The following is an 8,496-nucleotide window of genomic DNA, read 5'->3' on the forward strand; positions in this document are numbered from 1 at the left end:
AGTGGTGCTTAATTTTGGGTTACTTATTATCCTCTTTTTTACGTGTGAATACAATAAAGCATTTTTAAAGAAGTTTAAAAATTTTAAAGAGAATATATGAAAACATTTGATGATTTGGGATATAGATAAGGAATGGCTGCTTTGTGTTTTAAAGGCATTTCTAGATTCTTAATATTCAGGCCAGTTACTGTGATAGAGATAACGTGCTACTTACCTCAGAGTGGTTGGTTCAGATATGGTGATACAACAGAGTTGAAACAGAAAGGGCCAGTGTCAGGCCCAAGATAAATATGTCAGGAGCTGAATGCCCTCAAACCAAATCCCAATGATAAGGTATCTATTCTTCACATGAGCAACAACTGAAGTGCATTGGATTAAACAAAATATTCATGTCTGTTACAGGATTAAGGAAGTGAGGAAAATGTAAAGTGATAACGTGCTAGTTACCTCAGAGTGGTTGGTTCAGATATGGTGATACAACAGAGCTGAAACAGAAAGAGACAGTGTCAGGCCCAAGAAAAATGTGTCAGGAACTGAAAGCTGTTTAAAATTTTTATCCTGAAGATAGAAATAACATTCTTATGAGAAATTGAACATTAAATATTAATTGATATGTATTAAATCGATTTTGCTTGTTGACACATTTGTTTGTTTGACAAACAGTTATTGAGTAGCTATGTGGTAGTTTTTAGGCCTCAGAATTAATCCAAAGCGAAACTGTGAAGTATGAAGTTTCATTTCAGTCATTTTGCCTCTTTATACTATGCTCCTTTTGGATCCTTCAGCCTTCCTTCTCCTCCTTCAGGTTTAAAAACTATAACATTAAGACTCTGGTGACAGGAATGACAGGGCTCCTTAGGATGAAAGATAATTGTGTTCAGAGGAAAGAGAAGTGTGTGTTTAGGAACAAAGCTCTACCACATTGTTAAATTCTACTATTAATATCTGTGGATAGACAGAATTAGGGGGCTCATAGTATTCTTTTTGCTTTCTATTGTAATGTTATGCCTTGCTTTCATAATATATGAAAAAAAGTACATATAAGAAAAGTAACAACAAAAAAATGTGTTAAAAATTTTTTCTACCATTTCAGTTTTTTTCTTTCTAATTCATTTTTAGTCCATCAGGCACACTTTGCTTGTTTGGCAATGTTCTTTAAATTGTTTAAAAACTTTTGCAAATTGATCAACACTAAATGTTTCGAAGTACTACAGACATTTATAACTTTTATGCATCATATAAATGTGAAGCTTGGTATGAGGCAATGAACATTTTAAGTTGTTTTAAAATTTAAGTATTGGACATTTAGAGTGCTCTCCACTTGACCCAGGGACGGGGGAGCCTGGTGTCTGCCGCCTATGGGGTCACACAGAGTCACACACGACTGAAGTGACTTAGCAGCAGCAGCAGCAGCAGGAACTTGACACTATTAGTGATAGAGTTGAACAAATATAACTAGTTACTATGTTTAACCAAATATTTGACTAAATCATTGCTTTTCTTTGGGATCTTGAAGGATATAATATACTATGGAGGAAAAGATTAAAGTAGATTAGGATGTGACCTTGCACAGCTAAACCAGTACTTTGTCATTTTCCTTTTTTCTCATTTTTGAAGGTGGTTGATATCCACTTTCTCTCTTTCCTTTTCCCTCTCTTTCTCTCAGCTTATGAAGATTCCTAGTATAAACCCAAGAGGAGAGTTACCTGCAAATATACAAACTATAGATCCACTGGGTCTTCCTGTTGCAGATGACTCTCACATTGATATCCTTTCTCTTTTTTCCTCAGTTTCTTAGTTGATATCTTAATATTGCAAGTCTGCTCCATTAACCTTCTTACATTTTTCTCTGCCTTGTATCTCTGAATAACTTAATTTTTTAATAGTTGAAGAATTATTGCTTTACAATGTTGTATTAGTTTCTGCTGTACAACAATGTGAATCAGCTATATGTGTACATATATTCCCTCCTTCTTGAGCCTCCCTCCTACTCTGCCATCTCTAATTAACTCTAAAAAGCTGAGCTCTGAAGAACTTTTAGCTAAGCTAAGCTAAGTCACTTCAGTCGTGTCCGACTCTGTGTGACCCCATAGACGGCAGCCCACCAGGCTCCCCCGTCCCTGGGATTCTCCAGGCAAGAACACTGGAGTGGGTTGCCATTTCCTTCTAAGTACCTTCAAATTCAGCTTACAGAAAATCTCTCTTTTAGGTCTTTAGGAGAGCCAAGGCTACATGAAAGATTATGTTCAATCCTTCACAAAGTAGTAAGTCAATGTTAGAGAAGACCATGCAGAGTGGGAACTTGACAGTAAAAGGAGTCAGAAGCCACTGGGGTTCATACATATGAGCTTCCAGGTTCAGATCAGAAAAGTGATTGTGCAGGTCCAGTGACTGCCCTTGACAGTCTCTCTAACTGACAGAATTTGCAGTGATGGTCTTCAAAGCTGTTTTTGTAGAAGTCTCATAAATAGTCATTCCTGATTTTCACCAAAACACAGAATACTGTTCCTCTGGCATATGCTGCAGCGATACAGCAGCAAGAAAAAACTGTTCTTGATGAATGTCTTCATCATAGAGTAGGCCTTGCAGATCTTGTAGAGCAATTCCTGGCCATGTCTTCTGGTATCTTTAATTATATGCAAGAAATGTGTGATGAATATCACTCTCCTAGGCTTAGTTCACTGTGATAAGAAATTGATATCTATCCAGCATTGCCCGGTTGTCATGGCAGCCTGCTTATCATTACCTCTTCCTTCAATGCTTCAGGAACACCACTCTTTCCCACAGCAGATAGCCCTTTCTGTTATGCACCAAGGTTACTGTACCATCTTCCTAACAATTCTCCCCAAGAATATAGGATCGTCTCAGGACAGTCCTTAGGCACACCACCTGTTACACTTGAGAGTTCATTATCACTCTCCTCTTCTGCTTCATCCTCCTACGGTGACACTGGACCCCATCCACCAACAGAAGTGATTGGTTCCTCCTTCTCAGACTTGCACTGTCAACTTACCACCTCATGGATTTCCTGCATTGGTACGGCTTTTTCCCTCAGGTTGTTTCAATCTTGTGAAGAAGTAAAAGGGTTTCTCCTAAAATGCCACAAACACTCTTTTGCAGGGTACACATGTACAGCTGTCTCCAGCTGAAAATAGATAGCCTCCCCTGCCTCCATGACTACCATGTCCTTTGCCACAGTCATATATACTCGTTTATCTTTTGGAGTTTCTTCACTAAGTGCCGAAATATTGGTGCATTGCTATTCCACATGCCAGTGATAATATAAGCTCTCCCATCATAGCTCTTTCCCATGGATTCCATCTCCAGTAAATAAATGTCATAGGTCTTCATGTTTCAACCTAGGCTTAATAAGATTCCAAAGCATCTTTCACTAGCTAATTCTTTGTTAGAAAGTTGCTACACTGTAATCACAACCTTCTTTTCTATTCCCTGTTTTAATTTGACAGTATTTTTTAAAGTGTTATATTTAATCTGTTACAAAAGATTATTAAAAAGGGAGTAAAAGTCTTCCTCTCTCTGATCTTCCCTATTCAAATTTCCTAAGGTAAAACCATTGTTTCTTGTATATCCCGACATTTGCTGTTAGAATGCAAACATGTATATCTATATGATCCGTATGTGTATATGTGTATATGTACACATACACACACAAGGGATCAAACTAAACTAACTTTTCTTTAGCTTACTTTTTCACCCAAAAATGTATCTTAGGCATTTTTCCATGGAAATGCATTTTTTTTAGTGGTTCCATAGCATTTTATCTTATGGCTGAACCATAATTTATTTGATGAGTCCTCTCATGATGACATTAGATGGTTTCCTGTTTTATACTATGTCAAGCAATGTTGCAGTAATCATACGTACTTGTATATGAGTTTATATGTAAGAAAAATTTCTAAAAATGGAATTTCTAAGTCAACAAGTGTTTTGCTATCAGTAGATGTTACCAACTTGTTCTTTAAAAATGTAATACCGGTTTATACTACCACCAGCAGTTGATGGGAATGTCTTGTTTCCCTTCCCTCTGGCCTACACTGAGCATCATCAATCTTCTTAATCTCCAGTGTATAAGATGAAAAATGATATCCTACTTCTGGCTTTTATTTTGTTTTGTTTTGTTAGAAGTGCCAGTGTGAGGAAAGTCTTAGTGATTGATGGAACCATACAACAATAAGTAAAGTACAATGACAGAATGTGTTAAACTGAAACTACCAATGCGAGCCATAAAAAGCAGTCTTTATTGTGGCCGTCCAGTGCAGCCACAGAAGAAGCACTTTTGCTTACCACCATGCTTATAAAACCCACCTCTGGGCCCGTACTTTGATCTCTAATGTCATTCTCTTCTAGAGGAAACTGAGGTTTCTGAGGATAGTTAATGTCATGTCTTGCAGCAGGAAAAAAATGAGAAGCATTCAGAATTTTTTTTTTTTTAAAGAAAGTCAGGATATTCTTGGGATCATTAAAGGGAACTCTAAACAAGCAAAACAGGCCAGTTTAAGGATGTTCCCTTAACCAAGTTGAGTCAATTTGATAATAAAAAATTATAATAATCATGTTAAATTAGAACTCACTGAATTTTTAAAAGACCATGAGTTTCTAATGATACCCCAAAGGAAAATTTATACTAAGTATAAAAATGATAGTTGTAATATAAAAAGATGAATAGAATAGATTATGCCTAGCTTCTGTTAATTCTAATAAGTAGGAAAATCCTTATTATATTTTACAATGTTAGTATTATAATAACACTATGCATATATACATATGTAGATTAATGAAATGTAAAGAAGAGTCCAGAAATAGGCATATCTATGAGATCAATTGATTTTCAACAAATATGTAAATCAATAGGGAAGGCATAGTCTTCTTAACAAAGGTGTCGCTGGTTCTATTGGATATCAATACACAAAAATGATGAACTTTTACATTGTACCATGTATTAGTTTTCTATGCTTCCATAACAAATCACCACAAATTTTATAGCTAAAAAAATCCACAAGTTTATTACTTTATAGTTTTATAGGTCAGAGGTCAAACATGGTCGTCACTGAACTAAAAGCAAGGTGTTGAAAGACTTGTGTTTCTTTCTGGGGGATTTAGGAAAGAATCCGTTTCCCCACTGTTTCTAGCTTCTAGATATTGCCCACATTTCTTGGCTCATGGTCTCTTTCCTTTGTCTCTTTTTTTTAAAGATTTTTTTTTTTTAACTTGAAGTATTTTTAAAGTCTTTATTGAATTTGTTGCAATATAGCTTCCGCTTTATGTTTTGGTTTTTTGGCCCCAAGGCATGTGGAATCTTAGCTCCCTGACCAGAGTTCGAACCCACACCCCTTGCACTGGAAGATGAAGTCTTAACCACTGAACCACCAGGGAAGTCCCTCCTCTGTCTTTAAAGCCAGCAAAGTTTCATTTCTCTTGACCCTTCTTCAATTTTTACATCTCCCTCTGACCGTAGACAGAGGACACCTGTAATTAGATTGGGCCCACCAAGATAATCCAGGGTAATTTCCCCAGGTCTGTAACCTTAATTACATCTGCAAATGTCCTTTGCTATGTAAGTGACTTCAGTTCAAAGTATCTGCCAAAGTGGATATGTTTGATCCTCTGGACTAATTTTAGAGTATGTCTTTCAATGTGAGGTAGTGGGTCTGATTGGACAGGGCAAACTTCAGGATAGGCAAATGGTAGGATTGTTGATAAGGTAAGGCAAGGATTATGAAGCCATACTTGAAGGGTAAAGCCATTTGAATAGTCATTTGAGTGATCTCTTGTTCTGGAAAGGGAGCTATTTACACTGACGAAGGCTGTATGAGTAGTCTTTTGTTCCGATCTGTAGATTTTCAGGACATTCTTAAAGCAAACAAAAAAATTATTTGTAACTTTATTTTCTGGGGCAAGAATTTCCTAGAATGCAGTCATGTTAATGAAAACAGTTCTTAGCTTTTTTAAGCTATGTTGCTTTCAATTGTTTCAGCTTCAATCATATCCTCTATAAGATTCATCTCATCTCTTTCGTTTAGAAGTCATCTTTTCCCATTTTGTTATTCAATATCTGTATCTCTGTGGTTTTCAAAGAATACATGAGGTTAGATTATTTACACCTAGTATTCACATTCACACATAGATATCCCACACCTGTACTAGAACATGTAGAGGGCTTAAAACTGCCCATATGGAATAAGTGCTCATTAAATGTTTCCTAATAATTATCCCTCACTACAACAAAACATATCAGTAAACTGTGCCAGTTTTCTCAAGGATCAACTCCCTTGTTGTCTTATATATTTTCTATACATCATTATGCTAAAAAAGTTTGTCTTTTTTTCCATTTTGAAGCATGCTTACATCCATATAGGCAATGCCAGCACATTCCTGTATGTATTCCAGTCTAGGTTTGTGCAAGAGACATCCTTAACTAACTTAAGTGCACCTCATCAATGTGGTGGTTACACATTGCAAAAAATATAATTGCAAGGTACAGGGTCTTCAGGCATAAACAAAACCCTACTCCATCATTTGCAGGCTCTCTAGTCTACTACCGCCTGAACTCACTCCTGAGGAAACATAGCGGAAGTCAGTTTCCTAGCCCTTTCCAAGAGATATTTGAACAAATGATTAGACAACTATTGGGTTTATGTTGAATGGGTTCTTTTAACAGTCTGCATTTACCTCTATAACATTTACTACACCTTGAAGTTTAGCTCTATGAGGGCAGGGATTTTTATCAGTTTTGTACATTGCTGTAATCCCAGTGCCTGACACAGAGATAGAACTTCAATAAATATCTGTCAATAAATCCCTGGGTTGGGAAGATCCCTTTGAGTAGGAAATGGCAACCCACTCCAGTCTTCTTGCCTGGAAAATTCCATGGACAGAGCAGCCTGGTGGGCCAGGGAGTTCATGGGGCCACAATGAGTCAGATATGACTGAGAGACTGAGCACACACACATGCACACGATCATTCAATATAGCCCCCATCTTCTAGAACCAAATGGTTTGCTTATCTCAACAATATGCATTCAAAACACCCACTTCTGTCTTGCCCTTGCAGAGAAAATTATTTTTCATTTTGAATGACTCCAAAATATGTAGAAATATACATGTTTTCCTCTTCTCCTACTTCTTTTATAAATTGGTGTTGACTTTTTTGTTTCTGTTAATAGTTTGGAATTTATAATAAAAATCAAAATGCTGACAAGATCTGTCTCTGATAACAAGTATTACAGATAGCTCAGAGAATAAAGCTTCCCTGCATTACATTAAAATTCACATCTTGGAAAATTATATAATGTGGTTGGCCGGAGATGAAGATAATTTATCAATTTATTTTGTTGATGCATATTCCATGATCATAACTTTTCTAAAATTAAATCTGAATGTATAACAATTTAAAACACCTTAATGCTAAGCCTTGTTGCTTGAGTTAGCGACTTTTATCAAACTAGAGCTCTAAAATTACCTAGCATCATTTATCCCAATGATGTAACACATCAATGGCTTACTTTGTATCATTTATTTTCATAATTTATCCTTCATGAAAAATATTACCAAAAATGTTTACCATAAAAGTGAGTGAAACTTAAAGACAAAAATAATAAAATTGGAATTAAAGAGAAATGATTCAGAGGATGGGAACAATTGATAAATAAAGAGTGAATGAGGGGATTACAGAAACATCTTATAATGTTCAATTATTGACCCTCTGTAAAGCCAAAACAAAGGTCAACAAAGTTCCGTCTAGTCAAGGCTATGGGTTTTCCAGTGGTTATGTATGGATGTGAGAGTTGGACTATAAAGAAAGCTCAGCACTGAAGAATTGGTGCTTTTGAACTGTGGCGTTGGAGAAGACTCTTGAGAGTCCCTTGGACTGCAAGAAGATCCAACCAGTCCATCCTAAAGAAAATCAGTCCTGGGTGTTCATTGGAAGGACTGATGCTGAAGCTGAAACTCCAATACTTTGGCCACCTGATGCAAAGAGCTGACTCATTTGAAAAGACCCTGATACTGGGAAAGATTGAGGGCAGGAGGAGAAGGGGATGTCAGAGGATGAGATGGTTCGATGGCATCACTGACTCAATGGACGTGGGTTTGGGTAGACTCTGGGAGTTGGTGATGGACAGGGAGGCCTAGTGTGCTGCGGTTCATGGGGTCGCAAAGAGTCGGACACAACTGAGTGACTGAACCGAACTGAAAGCCAAGACTCATTTTGCATATGTAAAAAAGTGGTTATATTATTCACATAGCTACATTCTGAGATATGAGTAAAGTTGGAAGTCACTATGGTGGAAGGTGAGCATTCCAGGGCAAGAATATTATTAAAGTGCTCTAGAGTAGAAATGTTGGGATGGTCTCATAGAAAGAGAGTATGCTGCTGCTGCTGCTGCTGCTGCTGCTGCTAAGTCACTTCAGTCGTGTCCGACTCTGTGCGACCCCGTAGACAGCAGCCCACCAGGCTTCCCCGTCCCTGGGATTCTC

General features: G+C 37.1%; 1 pseudogene; it reads right to left on the reverse strand.

Annotated features, from left to right (window-relative positions):
* Positions 1-443: 443 nt before the first annotated feature.
* The window catches only part of LOC104982777, an 88,438-nt pseudogene continuing 80,385 nt past the window's right edge, over positions 444-8,496 (reverse strand).

Source organism: Bison bison, unplaced genomic scaffold (genome assembly GCF_000754665.1).
Source record: "Bison bison bison isolate TAMUID 2011002044 unplaced genomic scaffold, Bison_UMD1.0 scf7180017860456, whole genome shotgun sequence".
Taxonomy (NCBI): Eukaryota; Metazoa; Chordata; class Mammalia; order Artiodactyla; family Bovidae; genus Bison; species Bison bison.